The following is a 20,594-nucleotide window of genomic DNA, read 5'->3' as shown; positions in this document are numbered from 1 at the left end:
TAGTTTGGAGTAGAAAGACATATTTGCCCATTTCGGATTTTCCAAAATAGTTTTTTTTTTTTCCAAAAATATATGGTTTCCTGGGGTAATCCTACTGTGAGTAGAGTCTGGCCTTGCTGTGTAAAGTGTTTCAGGCACGATCTGTTAGTGTACTGCTGGGTGTTTTTGACACATACCCAGGGCCGGAACCAGGGGTAGGCAGAAGTGGTACCTGCCTAGGGCGCAACTATGTGTGTGTGTGTGGGGGGGGTGCTAAGCAGGTACCTCTGCCTACCCCCTTCTTGCTGCTGCGCTTCCCACCCCATGACATTAATACGTGTGCACTCACTCTCAAAAATGTGTTAATAGCCCAGTACTTAGGCCCATTCCAAGAGTAATTATGTCATCTAATTACATAAAGTCCCCCACCCCCCCTCAGTGCCGCTGAAGACAGGAATGAAGAATGTATTCATGGGGAGTACGCTGGTCTCTGTGCTCCCCCAACTTTTTTTGCACTGCATTCAGTTAACGTTATCTTCTAGTATGTTATAGAATGGCCTATTCTAAGCAACTTTCCAATTGGTCTTAATTATTCATTTTTTTATATTCTATTTGTCTTTTTCTTCTTCCAACTCTTTGCAGCTTTCAAATGGGGATCACGTACCCCAGTGTCCAACAACTGGTTGCTCTGTGAAGCTGAAGTTTTATTGTTGTTGTTACTTTTCATAACTTCTTTTTCTATTCGGGTCCTCTCCTATTCATATTCCAGCCTCTCATTCAAACTGCTCACTGGTTGCTAAGGTCATTTAGTTCTAGTAACTTGCCCAAGTCTTCAAACCCCTGCCCTATTCTCTTCATTACTGACCCACAAGTCCTACATTGAAGTTGTTTTCTGAAATTTTATTTCTTTAAAGCACTGACTTCTTATCATGGAAACAAAAGAAAACGAGAGAAACCACCGAGACCAACAATGACTTGGAAGGAGCTACAGAGCCCAGTATTTGGCAACTGAGTAAAAGTGCATCAGGCAGCCGTATCAAGCTCTGTGTATGGCACTGAGGGGCGCTCGCGCCATCTGAATAAACAACTGCCTGCAGCAAATGTGCCGAAATCAGAATGGGGCAAAATCTTTCCCGAGCGGTGAGCCTAGCTGGTACGTATTTACATCAACCGCTTCTCTTACTGCGGCGGCTCTATACAATAGAGTGTTGGCACTGAATGCACAGAGATGGGTGGGTATTGAGACGGCCAATTCATTACAATAGATTTTATTCTCAGTGAAACAATTTAGGCCGAAGGTACACGGAGCGTTTGCTCTTAGTCTGCGTTTTTTCTGCAGGGTGAGAATCCCTTCCGTATTTCTGCACCTCAGTAAAACTGCATCTGCCCAAAAACTCCTGCTTTGGTGTTTTCAGGCCGATCCCTGCTCGGGGAAGGAGGATTCTGTACTTCTCAATGCAGTTTTACAGAGGTGCGTAAGGGTGTGGATCCGCTTTCTTAGCCTGCAAAAAAAAACAGAGCAGTGGAGCAAACACTCCGTGTTCCCTCATCCTTTAACTGCATTTCTGCCCGCTGATCTCACTGGGCAAGCAAAAAATGTGCTGTTTTTTTATTCCCTTTTTTTATCCTTGTTACCTAATGACATATGGGAGACAGGGTGCTGTAAAATGTAAGTTTTGAGTTGTAAGATATAACTACCCATAAGTGCCCATTTTGGACAGATTTCTAAGGTAAATGTATATTTTGTCATTTTGCGCCACATAAAATACAGTAAATGTATTGATTTTGCAGTAGCTGTAGTGCCCTGCGGGACAACTTGTATGCACTATTGTGATGCTATAGGCCAGATACTTTGGCAATCCTATGCATATGGGCGTCAGCGGCCCATTTCTTGCTGGTATTATTTTTTCCATCTCCCCCTATGTTAGTGCCTAACACCTCTCCTCTTGCCTTTGGCCTCTTAAGCTCTCACATTTCATTTTTGCAGGCCCATTTTTACCAGCCCCGTGTAGCTTGTGCCCAATTCGCAGCTATTCAGGAGAGCCCAGTACACACCACCAAAATCCCCAAACTGAAACCTGGAGGGAGCGAGTGTAAATACGCAGGGACATCAGCACAGCGTTACCCAATGAGATGTATCCCCCTGCCCAACGGCTGCACAACTCTGCTGATGTAAAAGCTTTTTGTACCTTCCGATTTAGTTGGTGCTGCAATTCATACAGTTCTGCCTACGCCGCGCAACTCCTGTACAATGTCACAACACGCTACGCAGACAAAGCTGTACATGGCAGGGCAGTGCAATTGGACATTGTGCAGGAGGTGTGTGGCCGAGGCGCTACTGTATGAGGGTACAAAAAGCTTTGATGTTACCAGAATTACAGGCGCAGCCATTGGACAGGGGGATAATATTAAATGTGTAATGCTGTGATGTTATGCCCACATGAATTTAAATTCGCTCCCTCGTGGTTTCCGCTCCTGTGCCGAGGCCCCCAGACCCTGCTCCTGTGTTGTTTTGCTCTAGAACTTGATGAGAACAGAAGATTTTATGACCCACGAAAGTTAACTTAAAGATGGACTAGCTTTTGTTCTGCTTTGAAGGTGATTACCCTTTACATTACATTGTGCTGTATTATTACTTAGCCACAGCAATTGGTTCAGGTGCCGAGGGTCCGGCTGTCCTGGGCCTGCGCCAATCCGTGCAGAGAAATGTTCTGCCCTTTAGTTCTGCCACCAGATTTAACAGAAAGTTATTTAATTCCCCATATAGGCACCTGAGGGTCTTCCCTTAGCGCTTTTCCTGGCAGGCACGTATTCTGACCACTAAACACGCTGGGAAATAATTCATTTTGTTATTTCATTGATTTGCCCAATTGTCTTTCATTTTTGTGATTTTATTGCAGTTTTACACTTGCAGTGTTGTTCATTGCATTTCTTTTTGGTATTTGGTATTGGCACGTTCAGGAGACATGGGACTTTCCAAATCAGTTGTATTTTTGTGCATATGGATTTCTCGCCTGCCAACCCAGCTTTTGCACACAGAGCCCCCTGTCAGCGTATTATGTGCCGTAACCCCCCTAACACGGCAAAGCTATGCTAAAAACAGATCAGGAACACTAATAAAGGGATAAAACAAAAATTGTGCAAATCAGTGAAACAACAAAATAAGTCACATGACAGCGTAATTAGTATGAGTCAGAGTATTTGAATATCTAAATTGTGTGCTGTATGTGTGTGTAAATGTGAGTAAGTGTGTGTAAGTGTCCTGTCCTGAAGCGTGCCTGGTCCTCTGTGCTACAGTCCTAGTCCTCCATGTGCAGGAAGTCGGTGGGCCGGCGCTGGGGGGAAGAAGGAAGCGGAACCAAGCAGCAGACGCGATGCGATCGTGCGACGATCACGTCACAGAGCCGACATGACAGCCCGCCTGGCTTGTTGCCCAGGGAGCTGTCATCGCTAGAAACCCTCTGCAGCGCCTCTCCAGAAAGAATCTTTATCTGCCAAACAACAGTAAAAGGGTTAAATGTTTTTTTTGAGTGAGAAAAAATAAGTTGCACAACAAAAAAGTTGTGCTGCAGGAAAAAGAGTTGCCTGCGTAAAAATACATCACGTCTGCATGTCAAGAATTACCGGTTTGCTAATTTTTGGTGAAACAGGACATATTCGCTCATCACTAGTTGGCACCTCATTTCTACTACTAAAAGGATTCCGACTTGATAGGTATGGGGTACTTTATTTCTGAATTACACTTTTCACATTGCAAATAATTCACTCTACCATTTCCATTTTATTCTTGGACCAACTAATATATATTTTTTTTAGTTGTAATATTGGTGTGTAGGCACCAATAGGCAAAAGGGCCCAAGTCTCATAAGAGCTATAGGGGTTTCTCCTGCTTGGGTGCTATTCTCCTGCCTACCACAAGGTGGGGCTACTCAGAACATTTGGCAAAAAAAGATTTTTGACCCCTTTCTGAACTCTATCATGCTGAGATCTTCAGGTACAACATAAGGCAGCCTACAGGAGACCTGCTTTTTGGAAGGGTAAGGGGTCTGGGGTTTCAGAGATCATTGTATTTAATGGGTTTGAAGCTATGGTTCTCACTGCTTCTCACTGTGTGTATAATTAGTGTATTTTGTGTGGTGTTAACAAAGTGTCCATTTCCCAGTCTTTCAGGCATTTCTGGAGTTAATGGACTGCTTATTCCCCATCTTCCAAGGATCGTACCAGCATGTGAGAAGTTAATGGACTATTTATTTCCCATTTTCCAACAACATTTTGGCATGTGCAGAGTTAGTGGAATTCTTATTGTCCATTTTCTGAGGATCTTTCCAGCATGTGTGGAGTTAATGGAATGTTTATTCCCCTTTTTCCAAGGATCGTACCAGCATGTGTGGAGTTAATGGAGCGGTACATCAGGGTAGGGGCCCATTTCTGGCCAGACTATACAGGTGGGGGCACATACCATGAGCAGGAGAGAAGGAGGATCAGAGAGGAGCTGCAGGGGGTGAGTATGGAGAGAAATCCCTCTATATTAACCCTTAGCAGTGTGTTTGCTCCCTGCTGTCTCTCTTCAGCCCCCTCTGCCTCTGCCCCCTACCAACTCCCTGGTAAGGATGATGGCACACTAGGAGATTAGTCGCCCGCATCTGCGCTACCGCCGGCGACTGCTCTCCTTAAAATGCTTTCCCATTGGCAATAATGTAAATCACTGGGGGGAAACGTACACGCGATCCCCCGCGAGGCAACTTAGGAAAGCGGAAGCGCATTGTAGTTTTCCCCACTGGCGATTTCCATTATTGCCTGTGAGAAGGGAACTAGGGACGTTTCTTCACCCGCGGTATCTCAGTTTATCATGGGTAAGAAAACGCCCTGTGTGGCGGTGCCCTAACCCATTAATAGTTTATCATTTCCTGCTACACATTTACAAAGCCTCCTTTTCCTCTGCCCCCAGACATGGCACTATTAACCCCTTGATGCCACCTTCTCTCTATATCCCCAGTGCCCACCCTTTAAACTCCCTGTTTCCCTTATGCATGATGTTGGCACTGCATATATACTTGCTGTGTGCCCTGTGGGCATTATACATGATGTTGGCACTGCATATATACTGGCTGTGTGCATTGTGGGCATTATACATGATGTTGGCGTGGCATATATACTGGCTATGTGCCCTGTGGGCATTATACATGGTGTTGGCACTGCATATATACTGTCTGTGTGCCCGGTGGGCATTATACATGATGTTGGCACTGCATATATACGGTCTGTGTTCCCTGTAGGCATTAAACATGATGTTGGCACTGCATATATACTGGCTATGTGCACTGTGGGCATTATACATGATCTTGGCACTGCATATATACTGACTATGTGCCCTGTGGGCATTATACATGGTGTTGGCGCTGCATATGTACTGTCTGTATGCCCTGTGGGCATTATACATGGTGTTGGCGCTTCATATATACTGTCTGTGTGCCCTGTGGGCATTATACATGTTGTTGGCACTGCATATATACTGACTATGTGCCCTGTGGGCATTATACATGGTGTTGGCGCTGCATATATACTTTCTGTGTGCCCTGTGGGCATTATACATGTTGTTGGCACTGCATATATACTGGCTGTGTGCCCTGTGGGCATTACACATGATGTTGGCACTGCATATATACTGGCTATGTGCACTGTGGGCATTATACATGATGTCCACAGGGCATGTGTATCCCACAGGTACAGAGTGTAACTGTGGGATAGTGAGTATAGTAAGGCAAGATGGTATCCGGGGTACAGAGTGTAACTGTGGGATAGTGAGTATAGTAAGGCAAGATGGTATCAGGGGTACAGAGTATAACTGTGGGATAGTGAGTATAGTAAGGCAAGATGGTATCAGGGGTACTGAATGTAACTGTGGGATAGTGAGTATAGTAAGGCAAGATGGTATCAGGGGTACAGAGTATAACTGTGGGATAGTGAGTATAGTAAGGCAAGATTATATCAGGGGTACTGAATGTAACTGTGGGATAGTGAGTATAGTAAGGCAAGATGGTATCAGGGGTACAGAGTATAACTGTGGGATAGTGAGTATAGTAAGTCAAGATGGTATCAGGGGTATAGAGTGTAACTGGGATAGTGAGTATAGTAAGGCAAGATGGTATCAGTGGTACAGAGTGTAATTGTGGGACAGTGAGTATAGTAAGGCAAGATGGTATCAGGGGTACAGAGTGTAACTGTGGGATAGTGAGTATAGTAAGGCAAGATGGTATCAGGGGTATAGAGTGTAACTGGGATAGTGAGTATAGTAAGGCAAGATGGTATCAGGGGTACAGAGTGTAAGTGTGGGATAGTGAGTATAGTAAGGCAAGATGGTATCACGGGTACAGAGTGTAACTGTGGGATAGTGAGTATAGTAAGGCAAAATGGTATCGGGTACAGAGTGTAACTGTGGGATAGTGAGTATAGTAAGGCAAGATGGTATCAACTGTGGGATAGTGAGTATAGTAAGGCAAAATGGTATCAGGGGTACAGAGTGTAACTGTGGGATAGTGAGTATAGTAAGGCAAGATGGTATCAGGGGTACACTGGGATAGTGAGTATAGTAAGGCAAGATGGTATCAGGGGTACAGAGTGTAACTGTGGGATAGTGAGTATAGTAAGGCAAGATGGTATCAGGGGTACAGAGTGTAACTGTGGGATAGTGAGTATAGTAAGGCAAGATGGTATCAGGGTACAGAGTGTAACTGGGATAGTGAGTATAGTAAGGCAAGATGGTATCAGGGTACAGAGTGTAACTGTGGGATAGTGAGTATAGTAAGACAAGATGGTATCAGGGGTACAGAGTGTAACTGTGGGATAGTGAGGTATAGTAAGCAAGATGGTATCAGGGGTACAGAGTATAACTGTGGGATAGTGAGTATAGTAAGGCAAGATGGTATCAGGGGTACAGAGCGTAACTGTGGATAGTGAGTATAGTAAGGCAAGATGGTATCAGGCGGTACAGAGTGTAAGTGTGGATAGTGAGATAGTAAGGCAAGTAGTGGGAGTTAAGGCAGATGGTATCAGGGGGTACAGAGTATAACTGTGGGGATAGTGAGTATAGTAAGGCAAGATGGTATCAGGGGTACAGAGTGTAACTGTGGGATAGTGAGTATAGTAAGGCAAGATGGTATCAGGGGGTACAGAGTGTAAGTGTGGGATAGTGAGTATAGTTAAGGCAAGATGGTATCAGGGGTACAGAGTTATAACTGTGGGATAGTGAGTATAGTAAGGCAAGATGGTATCAGGGGTACAGAGTGTAAGTGGTGGGATAGTGAGTATAGTAAGGCAAGATGGTATCAGGGGTACAGAGTGTAACTGTGGGATAGTGATAATAGTAAGGCAAGATGGTATCAGGGTACAGAGTGTAACTGTGGGATAGTGAGTATAGTTGTAATCCTAAGCACATTAGGCATTAAACTGTTCGGGGGCCCGTGGGCGCTGCCATTCATTTTTAAGGAGAAATGATGTAAAATGTAAGCTGTAACGCTGATGTTTAGTGCTGCTTCAAAACGCTAATTTACAGAAAGTTTTGCAACTTAGTAGTTTGGAGTAGAGAGACATGGTTACCCCGTTCAGATTCACCCTAACGTGTACTGTCCAAAAATACATGGCTTTCTTGGGTAAACTTGGGGATATTTTTGTAACTTTACTCAACATAAAATGCAGTAAGTGCATTGATTTTGCAGTAGCTAAAGTGACCTATGGGATAGATTGTATGCGCTATTGTGATGGAGTCTCTGTAGGCCGGACCCTTATGTAATGTTGTACATACCGGCACCAAACTGCCCAGTAGCGCCCTGGCATTCATATTTAGGGGATTCACACTGATAAAAGTAATAGTGACACGTTCCTATCAGCTATAAGTATTGGCTCCTGGTTCCAGTGGTACCGTACCCTGTAGGGGCACAGCACTTCCCTTTAGCCCGGCACGTTAGCGGGACTTGCACCTCAGTTTGAGCGCATACCTGCTTTCTCCAGATGGTGGCGCCATTGGGCCGAAGTTGTGTCTCCGGCTCATGTGGAATTGTAGGGGGGTAAAAATGCGGTGCTTGAGCTAAAATACAACATGGTTACGTAAAATAGCCTAAAATGGCACATTGTATGCCGCACTTCCGCTTATAAATGACCCCTGCGGCATTCTTGGTTTCGCTTGTAGATTTGTTCCACTGTTATTAAGGGGGAAGTTGACCTTTAAATTAGCATTAAGTGTGATGTACACAGGGATATTCCAAAACAGTTTGCAGTTAGTCTTTATTTTCTAGCTTTCTTATTATTTAGCTTTTTGTTCAGCTGAGCGTCTTGGAGTTTCAACAGATAGCTAGTTGCTAGGTCCAGTTTTCCCTAGCAACCCAATTTTGGTTTGAACGAGAGAAAGGAAAATGAATAGGAGTGAAATATTAGTAGTACAGTAAAACCCTTAGTTCAGCTTCTCCACAGGGTACAATGGCGCTACCCAAATAAAGCTGTACATGGGGTGGGTACACAGGTTGGTAACATCTTGCCCTACTGACGCCATCTTGTTCTGCTGAACCTATGTTACCTTCCGCTGCTGCTGTGCAGGAACCTTCTGTGCTTGGGGGAACTCGCATGAATGGTCCTGCAGCTCCAGTGGCTTTGGTGCTACAACTCCCAGTACCCTGCATCCACCTTAAGGCAATGTTTTATATACATAGTACATAGTATTAATGGGAAGGAGCACACACAGAGCAGGTGAATGCTGCTTGCTTAGACTTTATTTTAGTGTTGCCAGGATGCTTGAAAAAGGTGCAGGTCTCCCCAAAACACGCCCCAAACTACAATATAGTATAATTAGAATGAAGCTGCTAGTTGTGTGCTCCATCTATGCTCGGCCCAGGGCACGGGCACTTGTTTGTCTGCTTGTACTGCCGTATATAAACTGCCCAATACCCAGATACCCATCTGTGAAAATCAGTTTTATTAATAATACAAATAATAAATTGTGTTTTTCATTGATTCTGAGGAAGGCAAAAAAAACCTCTGAGAAGCTTTGAGCCAATCTGCTTCATTAGAGGGAAAAATTCCTTCCTGACTCCTTAACGGCAATCGGATTTGCTCCCAGAATCAATGCCTTCACCCTGCTTGCCATAATCAAGGGAAGCAGGGTGAGGGAAACAAGGGAATATGGTAGCATACACACCATTCCATTGGGCCCCAGGCAGCCTGCAGACCCCGGCTCCTGCAGTCTGAGGGATGGATGGAAAGGGAATGCAGTTTTTACCAAGCACCTTAAGGATCTCTTGTGTATGAACCATATTTTAGATGAAAGGGGGAGCACCGCTGGTGGAATTACGGTGGATGGGAGTGCAGGCACCGCTGGTGGAATTACGGTGGATGGGAGTGCAGGCACCGCTGGTGGAATTACGGTGGATGGGAGTGCAGGCACCGCTGGTGGAATTACGGTGGATGGGAGTGCAGGCACCGCTGGTGGAATTGCGGTTGATAGGAGAGAAGGTGGATCTGGGCGGATCTTACCTTTTGCCTTTTAGTTAGTTGAAATGAAACTTCTGACAAGCACTGCCCTAAGGTAAGATGGTGGCACAAGAGGAAGGTCTTGTTCTTCCTCCAGTATCTGGTTCCAATGAAAGGCTCAATGGTCAGATTAGCCCTATTTGGCCCAGAATGTGGATCTGTTTGGCACCAGACTCACAAATGTGTATTTAGTAAATCCAAATTACTGTAAACTATGGATATGGAAACTATTCTGTAAACTGTGGGATAGTGAGTATAGTAAGGCAAGATGGTATCAGGCCTATAGAGTATAACTGTAGAATAGTGAGTTGTAAGGCAAGATGGTATCAGGGGTACAGAGTGTAACTGTGGGATAGCTCACACTAATGCTGGATGCTGGCACAGGTACACGGGGCAGAAAGTGGGGGCTAAATAAATATATGGCTACACACTAATGCTGGATGCTGACACAGGTACACGGGGCAGAAAGTGGGTGCTAAATAAATATATGGCTACACACTAATGCTGGATGCTGGCAGAGGTACACGGGGCAGAAAGTGGGGGCTAAATAAATATATGGCTACACACTAATGCTGGAAGCTTGCACAGGTACACGGGGCAGAAATTGGGGGCTAAATAAATATATGGCTACACACTAATGCTGGATGCTGGCACAGGTACACGGGGCAGAAAGTGGGGGCTAAATAAATATATGGCTACACATTATTGCTGGATGCTGGCACAGGTACACGGGGCAGAAAGTGGGGGCTAAATAAATATATGGCTACACATTATTGCTGGATGCTGGCACAGGTACACGGGCAGAAAGTGGGGGCTAAATAATTATATGGCTACACACTAATGCTTGTTTCTGGCACAAGTACATGGGACAGAAAGTGGGGGCTAAATAAATATATGGCTACACACTAATGCTGGATACTGGCACAGGTACACGGGGCAGAAAGTGGGGGCTAAATAAATATATGGCTACACACTAATACTGGATGCCGGCACAGGTACACGGGGCAGAAAGTGGGGGCTAAATAAATATATGGCTACACACTAATGCTGGATGCTGGCACAGGTACACGGGGCAGAAAGTGGGGGCTAAATAAATATATGGCTACACACTAATGCTGGTACAGGTACACTGGGTAGAAAGTGGGGGCTAAATAAATATATGGCTACACACTAATGCTGGATGCCGGCACAGGTACACGGGGCAGAAAGTGGGGGCTAAATAAATATATGGCTACACACTAATGCTGGTACAGGTACACGGGGTAGAAAGTGGGGGCTAAATAAATATATGGCTACACAGTAATGCTGGTACAGGTACACGGGGTAGAAAGTGGGGGCTAAATAAATATATGGCTGTATGTGCGAACCCGCACCTGGAAGAGCCAAATTCAAGGGGCTAAAGAGCCGCTTGTGGCTGAAGACCCACAGTTTGCCAACCATTGCCCTAGTTATAAAGTCCTTATTATATTAGGGTCAGTTTTATCAAGGGCCATTTAGCCATCCAGTATATTTTGGGGGTGTGGGAGGAAAGCAGAGTGCCCTGAGGAAACACATAGAGACAGGTCTGGATTGGGATTCAAAATAAAAACAGCCCCACAGGCCCCAATAAATAGTGACAGTCTATGGCATCTTACAGAAGCCCCTCTGGCATTTGCCAGAACCCACAGATTGCCAGTTTAGGAATGAAGAGAGATTATATAACTTCTTGCAGTTATTGCCCAGGTTAAAATCAAACCCCCAGCACTACAAGGCAATATACTAACCGTTGAGCCACTAGTGATCAATATGGTATTGTAGTGGTTTTGTGCATCCTTAGTTTTGTCACTGCACCCCATCTCCTGGAAACTGCAGAGGTCAAAGCAAGTGGCTGCATTTACATGAATATATATATATATACACACACATTTACGTAATGCGTACTTTTCTGAATGCTTGGGGTGGGAAGGCATTAGGAGCTTTGACCTTGAAGTACCCTTGTCTTGCTTGCCACAAAGTCACAAGACACATTTATTATTTTCCAAAATCCATAGCTGGTTATTATAATGAATCTATATATTGTTTGTCTTTGCAGTCCACATTCTTGCAACTCAGGCTGTCTTCTGGTCTTCGAAAGGTCCTTTTTGGCACGGCTCTTGGTACGGTCGCCCTAGCCCTGGCTGCACACCAGCTAAAACGGCACAAGCACAAGAAGAAGCAGATTACAGCAGGCAATGGAGGCCTAAAGCTCGGCGGGGTGCCTGGCTCTGTTTTGCCCGTTAGGCGTTCTTCCTCAGCTAAAAAAGGTGAGCGATATTGCTGTGTTTGCTGCCTGGGCAAATATAGATTCCTGACAAATCATATGACGCACGGAAATCTGTAGAGATTTGGGAACAAAATCCAGCACCAGGATTATCTGATCGGTGGGGAGGTATTGATCATGTAAGCCATTTAGGCAAAGGATTATTTCCAAGAAAGAGACATCTGGGAGCAGTTTAATGGGCATACAACGATGCTAATTACAGCTCAGATTGTATATCCCTTAGGTAATATTAGGAAGGCTCAGTGCTTCTCAGATTGTGAGACTTCTTGCTAAATTGGTACGGCTCTACTCTTTCTGTTGCCCACATACATCTAGTAAATGTTTAGAATAGAATGTCATTAAGAACACAAAAAGGTTAAAATGCTAGATGATACCCATGTGTTGGGCACCTTCCATCAGGGCAGTATTTTCTAGGGATGCACCGAATCTAGGATTCAGTATTCAACCAAGATTCTGCCTTTTTCAGCAGGATTTAGATTCAGCCGAATCCACGTTCCTGGCCGGACCAAATGCGAATCCGAAAAATCATGTGGCTTTTTTACATGTAAACACGGAAGCAGAAATTTTTTTGAGATTTAACCCTTCCAAACCCTAATTAGCATATGCTAATTAGGATTGGGTTCGGTATTGGGCCGAATCCTTTACGAAGGGAGAATCCTTGGGAGAAGGGGCTCAGGTTCCTACAGACTACTTGCTGCAAAATGTAGAGCAGAGGGGGAGATCCAACTGACACATGCAATAGTCTGTGTACCCCGATCACCGATGGGGGCAGTTGAAAAAGAGTGGTTTTCTGGAGCAGGTCCAGGGGGGGCCATTTTACAAAACTTTACCCAAAGTGGCTTTTTTTTTTTTTTTTAAACTTTGTTTTTATTAGTTGTTTTACAACAAAGTAGGATGCATACAAAATATGTGGAACAACGGGGGTTAAAGAAAGTAGAATAGGAGTTGGATAGAGGGTTAGAGGTAAAGGGGGGGGGGTTGGACTCTCGCCTTGCCGTTTTTATCTGGGTGGTCTTTTTTCTTTTCTCTTTTTTTCCTTTTATTTAGTTAGCGTCTGGGATTTTCCCTTGGCATTGTCCGTTTTTAGATATGGTTAGTTGGTCGATTGTTTTGGTTTCCGGTCCAGGTGTCCATATTTTTTTATATATGTCCATTTTGTGGTGGATGAGTGCGGTCAATTTTTCCATTGTAGATGTCCACCAGATTTTAGCATATATACCAGCTGTGTGCCCTGTGGGCATTATACATGGGCATTTACACATAAATTGTGCAAACTATAAGTTCCATGCAGGATGTGCCACTTTGCAGAGCGATTTGACAAAATTAGATAACTGGGCAGCAAACTGGAAAATGAGGTTAAATGTTGATAAGTGCAAAGTTATGCACTTCGGTAGAAATAATATAAACGCAAACTATCTACTGAATGGTAGTGTGTTGGGGGTTTCCTTAATGGAGAAGGATCTAGGGGTTTTGTTGATAACAAGTTGTCTAATGCCAGGCAGTGTCATTCTGTGGCTACTAAAGCAAATAAAGTGCTGTCTTGTATAAAAAAGGGCATTGACTCAAGGGATGAGAACATATTTTTGCCCCTTTATAGGTCCCTGGTAAGGCCTCACCTTGAGTATGCGGTGCAGTTTTGGGCTCCAGTCCTTAAGAAGGATATTAATGAGCTGGAGAAAGTGCAGAGACTGTAACTAAACTGGTTAAGGGGATGGAAGATTTAAACTATGAGGTGAGACTGTCGAGGTTGGGGTTGTTTTCTCTGGAAAAGAGGCGCTTGCGAGGGGACATGATTACTCTGTACAAGTACATTAGAGGGGATTATAGGCAGTTGGGGGATGTTCTTTTTTCCCATAAAAACAATCAACGCACCAGAGGTCACCCTTTAGATTAGAGGAAAGGAGCTTCCATTTGAAGCAGCGTAGGTGGTTTTTCACGGTGAGGGCAGTGAGGTTATGGAATGCCCTTCCTAGTGATGTGGTAATGGCAGATTCTGTTAATGCCTTTAAGAGGGGCCTGGATGAGTTCTTGATCAATCAGAATATCCAAGGCTATTGTGATACTAATATCTACAGTTAGTACTAGTGGTTGTATATATAGTGTATGTATGTGAAGTGTATAGATTGGTAGGTGTGGGGTTAAGTGTGCTGGTTTACTTGGATGGGTTGAACTTGATGGACACTGGTCTTTTTTTCAACCCTATGTAACTATGTAACTATGATGTTGGCACCTCATATATACTGGCTTTTGGTGCCCTGTGCGCATTATACATGATGTTGGCGCTGCATATAAACTGGCTGTGTGCCCTGTGGGCATTATACATGATGTTGGCACTGCATATAAAATGGCTGTGTGCCCTGTGGGCATTATACATGATGTTGGCACTGCATATTATATAGCTGTGTGCCCTTGGGCATTATACATGATGTTGGCACTCGCATATATACTGGCTGTGGTGCCCTGGTGGGCATTATACATGAGTTGGCACTGCAATATATACTGGCTGTGTGCCCTGTGGGCATTATACATGATGTTGGCACTGCATATATACTAGCTGTGTGCCCTGTGGCATTATACATGATGTTGGCACTGCATATATACTGGCTTTGTGCCCTGTGTGCATTATACATGATGTTGGCGCTGCAATATATACAGCTGTGTGTCCTGTGGGCATTATACATGATGTTGGCGCTGCATATATACTGGCTTGTATGCCCTGTGGGCATTATACATAATGTTGGCACTGCATATATACTGGCTGTGTGCCCTGTGGGCATTATAGATGATGTTGAACTGCATATATACTGGCTGTGTGCCCTGTTGGCATTATACATGATGTTGGCGCTTCATAATATACTGGCTGTGTGCCCTGTGGGCATTATAACATGATGTTGGCACTGCATATATACTGGCTGTGTGCCCTGTGGGCATTATACATGATGTTGGCACTGCATATATACTGGCTGTGTGCCCTGTGGGCATTATACATGATGTTGGCACTGCATAAATACTGGCTGTGTGCCCTGTGGGCATTATAACATGATGTTGGCACTGCATATATACTGGCTTTGTGCCCTGTGGGCATTAACATGATGTTTGGCACTGCATATATACTGGCTGTGTGCCCCTGTGGGCATTATACATGATGTTGGCACTGCATAATACTTGGCTGTGTGCCCTGTGGGCATTATACATGATGTTTGGCGCTGCAATATATACTGGCTGTGTGCCCTGTGGGCATTATACATGATGTTGGCACTGCATAAATACTGGCTGTGTGCCCTGTGGGCATTATACATGATGTTGGCACTGCATATATACTGACTATGTGCCCTGTGGGCATTATACATGATGTTGGCACTGCATATATACTGGCTGTGTGCCCTGTGGGCATTATACATGATGTTGGCACTGCATAAATACTGGCTGTGTGCCCTGTGGGCATTATAAATGATGTTGGCACTGCATATATACTGACTATGTGCCCTGTGGGCATTATACATGATGTTGGTGCTGCAGATAAACTGGCTATGGGGCTTTGGGCACATAGCCCATTGGGGTGAGAAACAGGGGGCACTGGGAAAGGCATATTAAAGTGGGAGCGGGACGCATTATGGCTCACATATTTCTCTTTAGAGCTCACTGACCCATCTGTGCTTCAGCAGCTCCGTATTCTCATTATCCTTAGTTGCTATTGCTGAACAGTTAGCATAGTTACAGCACAGCAGAGTGAGGGACTGTTCGGCTATAGAGAATAAGAATAATTATAATACGGAGCTGCTGAAGGGGCTTTAGCCATGCTGTTGCATTGTGGCCTTTGGAGCAAAGCAATATTCTACTTCCTTCCAATCATTACAGTACAGTAGATACTTACAGTATATAGTAGGTTGGTTGCCCTCATTTCTGTATCTATGGCTCCCTGTATGTTTTATAGCCCCATTAGGTACATATTAACCACATTAGGTACCAATTAAGTCATATGACCTCTTAAGTATAGTAAGACAAGATGATGTCAGGGTTACAGAGTGTAACTGTGGGATAGTGAGTATAGTAAGGCAAGATGGTATCAGGGGTAAGGAGTGTAACTGTGGGATAGTGAGTATAGTAAGGCAAGATGGTATCAGGGGTACAGAGTGTAACTGTGGGATAGTAAGTATAGTAAGGCAAGATGGTATCAGCGGTACAGAGTGTAACTGTGGGATAGTGAGTATAGTAAGGCAAGATGGTATCAGGGGTACAGAGTGTAACTGTGGGATAGTGAGTATAGTAAGGCAAGATGGTATCAGCGGTACAGAGTGTAACTGTGGGATAGTGAGTACATAGTACATAGTTACATAGTTACATAGTTACATAGGGTTGAAAAAAGACCTGTGTCCATCAAGTTCAACCCATCCAAGTAAACCCAGCACACCTAACCCACACCTACCAATCTATACTCACATACATAAACTATAAATACAACCACTAGTACTAACTGTAGATATTAGTATCACAATAGCCTTGGATATTCTGATTGATCAAGAACTCATCCAGGCCCCTCTTAAAGGCATTAACAGAATCTGCCATTACCACATCACTAGGAAGGGCATTCCATAACCTCACTGCCCTCACCGTGAAAAACCACCTACGCTGCTTCAAATGGAAGCTCCGTTCCTCTAATCTAAAGGGGTGACCTCTGGTGCGTTGATTGTTTTTATGGGAAAAAAGAACATCCCCCAACTGCCTATAATCCCCTCTAATGTACTTGTACAGAGTAATCATGTCCCCTCGCAAGCGCCTCTTTTCCAGAGAAAACAACCCCAACCTCGACAGTCTAACCTCATAGTTTAAATCTTCCATCCCCTTAACCAGTTTAGTTGCAGTATAGTAAGGCAAGATGGTATCCGGGGTACAGAGTGTAACTGTGGGATAGTGAGTATAGTAAGGCAAGATGGTATCAGGGGGGTACAGTGTAACTGGGCATGGTATCAGGGGTACAGTATAGTGGTAATCCTATATACATTTAGTATCAAACTGTTCGGGGGCCCCATGGTGCTGCCATTCATATTTAGGGAGAATTTCAGCAGACAGCTAGTTGCTAGATCCAGTTTTCCATAGCATCCCAATAGTGGTTTGAAAGAGAGAAAAAGAATGGGATAGAAATATTAGTAGTACAGTAAAACCCTTAGTTTAGCTCCTGCACAGGGTACAATGGCGCTACCCAAACAAAGCTGTACATGGGTGGGTACGCAGGTTGGTAACATCTTGCCCTACTGACGCCATCTTGTTCTGCTGAACCTATGTTACCTTCCGCTGCTGCTGTGCAGGAACCTTCTGTGCTTGGGGGAACTCGCATGAATGGTCCTGCAGCTCCAGTGGCTTTGGTGCTACAACTCCCAGTACCCTGCATCCACCTTAAGGCAATGTTTTATATACATAGTATTAATGGGAAGGAGCACACACAGAGCAGGTGAATGCTGCTTGCTTAGACTTTATTTTAGTGTTGCCAGGATGCTTGAAAAAGGTGCAGGTCTCCCCAAAACACGCCCCAAACTACAATAAAGTATAAGTAGAATGAAGCTGCTAGTTGTGTGCTCCATCTATGCTCGGCCCAGGGCACGGGCACTTGTTTGTCTGCTTGTACTGCTGTATATAAACTGCTCTGCCCGGCTAGTAATGGGAATCCCATAGGTAGCAGCACCGGCGATTTTGTCTGAATATGAGCAGCGTTGGGGTTTAATATCGTTTCCATTGCTGCAAATATCTGGCAGTGGTGCGGATTCCTGGCACGCTATTGGCAAGCAGAGAGCGGATCCCACTCTGTGCTGTTACCCCTCTGTACATTACTGGGGGCTATTCTTCATAACTAAATGATGGGAATAATAGCATGTAACAAACTGGGATACACACGCGGGGCACAGTATTAACCCTTTCTCCTCTGTAGCTTTACTTCTAGCAGTAATTTTGTTACTCTTCTATAAAACTGAGTTAGTAAGGTAACAGAATTGTGTGTCAGTTTGGGGCAGAGATGGGACAGGGGGGCAACGCTGGCACATTAAAGTGAAAGAGTTTGGTTTGGGTTGTATCGCTGTTCATTGAAGCTATTGCTAGGGGGGGCTTATTCTCAGCCGGTGTATAATAAACGCAGGCCAAGTATCAGCCAATCCGCTGGCATGGGCCTGGGTGCCACACACAGCGGGTAATAAGTCCCATCTGGCAGTAGCTTAAAGCTTTAGAGGATTGTTAATGTTACGCCATGCTGGTGTTTGTATCCAGCAATGCTAGGAAGGTCTTTATTCTGCTCTTGTATACGGCGCGGTGCCACAGGGGTTCTGCCCGCTGCTGCTTCCCGGTGCCTCATTCAGTTGCACCTGGTTCAGATGGCACCGGCAGGACTAGGGGTCCATATATTTTGAAAAGGGAATGGATTCGATACATACAAAAGCGTTACCTGTTTGTCGGAAATCAGAAGGATTTCCCTTCCCCTCAGTATGGGGGTTCCATAACATGGGTGGGTTCTGTGCTTTACTGCTCACCTGGCAATATTATGTATCCAGGGAATATGGCTGCATAGTAACCCTACAGGAGCAGGTTTTGTACCCACAGGCACCTTCTCATCTGCCCAATGAATATTGTGTTGTGCATTTTACCCTTCAGTGATTTGGTCTCAGGGCTGGATGCCATGATGGGGAATGATGGGAGGATGCCAAGAATGGCCATTATAAACAGAAGCTCAGCCCGTTAGCCCGGTGTGAGAATGCTTGGTGGAGCAGCCATACCCGCAGGAGGACTGGTGTGTGTCACTCACAGGTACTGAAGTGCTGGGGGGTGTAAGGAATCAGACTGACACATACAGTGGAAAGCAGGATTTCTTATAAAGCAGCAACATGTGTACATTTCTCTTTCTTTCTTCTTTAACTTTTCAGTGCCTCTACTTTGCTGATTTGTTCTATTCTCACAGTCTCTCCCCCTCTATGTGTTTCCCCTTCCAAATGAGCCCAATGCCCAGAATAAAGACACACACACGGCTTGATGGTTCATCTGTGAAAATCACAGTTTTATTAATAATACAAATAATAAATTGTGTTTTTCATTGATTCTGAGGAAGGCAAAAAAAACCTCTGAGAAGCTTTGGCCAATCTGCTTCATTAGAGGGAAAAATTCCTTCCTGACTCCTTAACGGCAATCGGATTTGCTCCCAGAATCAATGCCTTCACCCTGCTTGCCATAATCAAGGGAAGCAGGGTGAGGGAAACAAGGGAATATGGTAGCATACACACCATTCCATTGGGCCCCAGGCAGCCTGCAGACCCCGGCTCCTGCAGTCTGAGGGATGGATGGAAAGGGAATGCAGTTTTTACCAAGCACCTTAAGGTGCTCTTGTGTATGAACCATATTTTAGATGAAAGGGGGAGCACCGCTGGTGGAATTACGGTGGATGGGAGTGCAGGCACCGCTGGTGGAATTACGGTGGATGGGAGTGCAGGCACCGCTGGTAGAATTGCGGTTGATAGGAGAGAAGGTGGATCTGGGCGGATTTCACCTTTTGCCTTTTAGTTCCGAGGGCCACCTGCAAAAATCAAACAAAAGAACTTATTTATACCTTAGCAAGCGATATCCCTGGAGAAACCCTATTACACTTAGGGGCACATTAATATCAAATCGGGCGCTGAAGCAAAATTAAAACACTGAACAAGTGGGTTTTTCCCCACAACGTTGGCATCTTACATGGGCTTCACACATTGCACAAAATCTGAGAATTGCAATTGATTTCAATCCATCAGCCCCTTTCCATTACAAAATAGCCATCATTTCGGGAATATTTCCATTTCAGCAAACAGCATAGAAAGAAGAAAGGGAAAGACGGATGGATTCTATACTGCACCTTAATATCTCTCGCTGTTCCGCGTCAGGATGACCTTGTTGATAGCCTCTAGGTCTTTGTAGAGGCCCTTTAGGTGGGCTTTGATGTACCTGTAGTCCCCTCGGAAGTCGGCCTTCAGGCGAAATTGCCACCACTTTGTGATCTTCACACAATCTCTGGCCATCCACAGATCATAGAGTGCCATCCTGATGTCTCCTCTTATCTGTTCCCTAATGCACTCCAAATAGGGACCCGCCCGTGGATCTTCAAAATCCCTGATCTCGAAGATGTCCCGATCAGGGGGGATCCACCATGAGATCTACAGAAATGCAGGAAACAAGAAGACATTAAGGTCTCCAGCAGGTTTTCTTTAATCCTCAGTAATAATAATTAGAATTTCTTAGCCCACATACCACAGCAATGTGTATTTATTAGCACTAGGGGCGCTTACCTTCCCATAGCGGTACTCGTAGTACTGCCGGCTGCTGGCACTCATGCCCATCTCTGCTGCCTCTGTCATATAAAATAGAGATTTGGGAAGGTTAGAGTTAATCTAAAGATGTCAAATTAAAAGACCCCAAATAAACACAGTAAAGATCAGAGTTAGGGGTAGAACTCCATGGATGTGCCTCTTGTTTAACCTCATCTACTATGTAATACATATTGCAGAGGGAAAAATGCTGGTTCCTTACCAGGTGAACCACAATGGGTCCGGCAGGTTCTTCTTGTTCTTCTGCTGTGGAGAAAAGGTGTAGTCTTTAAAAAGACTTTTGTGTGTCTTCTTCTGTATCTTCTTCTATATCGCAAGGATGGTAGGAGTCGCTGCAAATCTCTCAAATCGCTCTATTTCTCAAGTCTCTCAAATCGCTCTATTTCAGGAGAGAGAAGAGACTGTGAGCTCTTGTGATCCTCTCTGCCATTTATAGCAGTATATACTAGGGTTCCCTTTCTGTA

General features: G+C 44.6%; 1 long non-coding RNA gene across 5 annotated transcripts in view; it reads left to right on the top strand.

Annotated features, from left to right (window-relative positions):
- Positions 1-4,439: 4,439 nt before the first annotated feature.
- The window catches only part of LOC105945537, an 88,470-nt gene continuing 72,315 nt past the window's right edge, over positions 4,440-20,594 (top strand). For all 5 annotated transcript variants that reach the window (XR_004219649.1, XR_004219648.1, XR_004219643.1 and 2 more), the window contains exons 1-2: positions 4,440-4,480; positions 11,570-11,780. This is a non-coding gene — a long non-coding RNA (uncharacterized LOC105945537). The remainder of the gene's footprint in view (positions 4,481-11,569; positions 11,781-20,594) is intronic.

This window comes from Xenopus tropicalis, chromosome 8, assembly GCF_000004195.4.
Source record: "Xenopus tropicalis strain Nigerian chromosome 8, UCB_Xtro_10.0, whole genome shotgun sequence".
Taxonomy (NCBI): domain Eukaryota; kingdom Metazoa; phylum Chordata; class Amphibia; order Anura; family Pipidae; genus Xenopus; species Xenopus tropicalis.
This window is presented reverse-complemented; position numbering and strand designations above follow the sequence as displayed.